Source organism: Aptenodytes forsteri, unplaced genomic scaffold (genome assembly GCF_000699145.1).
Source record: "Aptenodytes forsteri isolate BGI_AS27 unplaced genomic scaffold, ASM69914v1 Scaffold384, whole genome shotgun sequence".
Lineage (NCBI taxonomy): Eukaryota > Metazoa > Chordata > Aves > Sphenisciformes > Spheniscidae > Aptenodytes > Aptenodytes forsteri.
The window spans coordinates 199222-202396 of record NW_008794952.1 but is presented as its reverse complement, the minus strand read 5'-3'; the positions used below and the strand labels follow the sequence as shown (position 1 = coordinate 202396).

The window sequence follows — 3175 nt, the reverse complement described above, 5'->3', positions numbered from 1 at the left end:
AAGCCTTTTTCAGATGACAGTTCCCTAAAACATTGTTCAGAGAATGCGGGCCTTTAGTTAAGCCTACTGACAGATGAGTTGTTCTGCTTTAAGGTGTCCATGAAAGGTATCTAGAAATACCACACTTCCTTGTCTGCAGAGCAGACAGTAGAAAACAGAAAGTCAGTTCAGAGAGTGCACAGCATAAGATGGGGTATATGGTGCCTTCTGCGTAGTAATACAAAGCTTCTCCAAGTCAAGTTTCAAATTGATTGGTGCCGATGCAGTGCATACTAAGCAGAGGCCCATTTCTGTTTCAAAACAGAGGCTTAAACACAGGGCCACTGCTTCGTATCAGGGCCCGTTAACTCGTGCAACACAAAACTGTTGTGGCTACATTACCTTCTATTCCAAGGCTATTTTGATCACTGTTAGCTTAAACATGTCCACACCTTGCTGCACAGCACAGCGTGGACATGACAAGGTAAGTGATGAGCAGAGCCTCCCTATACTCAAGACACTTCTGAGCCACTGTAAGTAGAAACTTAGCAGGAACCAGTGCGCAGTTGCAGGAGGCACAACGCCACTGGCTGAGATGAGCAGAATGTGAGCAGCAGACAGTTGGCTGGAGCTCGAGGGGCTGCAAAAGCATTGAGGGACAGTCAGTGCTTTGCCTCTTTCCTTGGCAGATTGGCCCTGAGGCCCACCATGGCTTCCTTGAGCTTCTAGGGAAATGGCTATGTGAAGAACGCAAAGGGCAGGAACAGCCAGGTGGTGGTGTGGTGCAGGCCTTTTCATGCCTCAGGATGTAAAGCAAGTGCCTACACTTTTGTAGACTGTGATCAAGCAAGAAAAGAAGTTAGGGTCTGCACTGGTGGCGTCACAGACAACTGATACGTACAGGAGTGTTGTCACATTTTGGATGAAGTTATTATGGGTATAACTGTACGGTGATCATTTATGGCCAAACTGGTATTGGAAAGACCTTCACAATTTAAGGGGAGCCTGGATGAAGAACATACTTGGGAACAGGATTTGCTACTAGGTATATAACATTGTATCAAATAGTAGAAAAACTCAGAGAGATTGATACTGATTTTTTTTTGTAAAAGCCTCTCTTCTGGAAATCTATAATGAAGAACTTTCTGATCTGAATCCTATTCCCAATGTTGGAGAAAGACTGCAGACGTTTGATGATCCCATAAACACGACAGGTGTAAATTTGAAAGGCTTGCAAGAAATACCTGTATACAACAAAAATGAAGCCTTCCAAATCTTGGAAAGAGGTGCAGCAAAAAGAACTACTGCAGCTACTTACATGAATGCATATTCCAGTTGATCCTACTCCATGTTTTCAGTTACCATCCATATGAAAGAAACCAGAGCAGATGGACAAGAGCTTGTTAGAACTGGAAAGATAAACTTGGTTCATCTTGCAGGAAGTGAAAACACTTCGGTTTGGGGCAGTTGATAAAAGAGCTTGTGAAGCTGGAAATACCAAGTAGTCTGTTCTGACTGGAGAAAGAGTTATTACTGCTCTTGTGGAAGGAGACACAAAGAATCTTAACTTTAAAAAATCCTTCAAGGCTCTCTTGGAGAACAACGAACATCATCAATAATTGCCACAGTTTCTCCCACATCTATAAATCCTGAGGAAACATTGAGTACACTGGGATAAACTCACAGAGCAAGGAACATAATGAAGCCTGAAGTTAACCAGCAGCTGCCAAAAGGAGCTATTATTAAGGAAGATAGTGAAGAGATTGAGCATCTAAAAGGAGACCTTGCTGCTGCATTGAGAGTAAAATAGGGTCTGTATTTTCACTGAAAATTCATGAAGCCCTTAAAGGAAAGCTGACAGTGCAGGAAGAACACATTGCAGAGTATATTGGCATAATCAGTGCCATGGCAGAAGAAGTGAAGACAATCGCGAAACCATTCAAAATTAATACAAGTGAACCTTAACAATGAAAACAGATCTGCAAATCAAGGAGAAAGAATGGAAAGAAGCACAGACAGATCTGCAAGAAACCAAGGTTCCTCTGGCTGAGAAAGAACATTTGGTTTCAGTTTTGGCAAACACCAAAGAAAAACTTAATGGCACAGCTAGACATTTGGTTAGTACTGTTAATACAAAAGATGTATCTATGTGAAACTGGATCATAAGAAGGGTGTTGATCAACAAAATGCTATCGTCCAAATAGATTTGCAGGAGAAATGAATGCTCTGTTCAACAAAATACAAGATTCAGTTAGTGAGAACACTCTGAAGCAGCAACAGATGTTGACATCTTATGCATATTTTATAGGTGGCCTCCTATCTACCAGTTGTTCAGCAGCTAATGTATTTGCATTAGTTGTATCAGTGTCTTTTGCTTCTGTTAAAAAATTGCTGTCCACTGAACTTTCTTATATGTCTGAAAAAATATTACAAAATAAGACTGTCATTTGCTAGCAAAGCTGAGCTGTTGAGGTTGGCTGAGGAGCACATATATGGATTAGGAAGAGCATTAAATATCTTGACACCAATGGTGGAAATTGTCCTGGAACTAAACTGTCAGTTTCAGAATAACACGAGGAAATTTTCTGCTGTGGCTGATGAGATGGAGGGCCATAAAAAGAAATTAATATCTTCTTAGGAGATCTCTGTCTCACTCTGAAAAAATTACAGGAAGAAACAGACTGGTTTTTTTCAGCTGCAAAATACTGTGAGAATTCAAGAGAAGCGGAAATGGCAAGGCTTGTATATACAAGGAATGCAAATGAATTAGTGTCCTCACTGCAAAGCCAGCTGGACCTGTTGGCACAGGAGATACAGAAGAACTTAGCTGGTATACTGTCAAAAAATGGAAGTTTGAAGACCACCGTCACTGCTGGGCAAGAAAATGTTTACCTGGAAACTATGGACCTAGTCAGCAGTAAAACTTCTGCTTCAAAACAAATTTATTGCATCTCTGGATAATTTCTTTCAAGAGCTCAAGGACATAAATGGTGAAAACAAGAAGATGCTGGTGGAATCCATTGTCTGTTCTCAGCAGCGTCTTAGCAATCTCACAAATGTGTCTGAGAATACTGGTAAAGGGAGTGAATTTAAAACTGCCCAGATAGTCAGCTTTATGGATCAGTAGCAGTCCTCCTTCAGCAATGAGAAACAACTACTCAGTGTTTACAATAGAAAACAGAAGGTTTGTGATTGA

The 3175-nt window shown here is 41.0% G+C and overlaps 1 pseudogene; it reads left to right on the top strand.

The window, feature by feature from the left end:
• Positions 1-421: 421 nt before the first annotated feature.
• On the top strand, positions 422-3175 carry LOC103895733 (annotated as a pseudogene).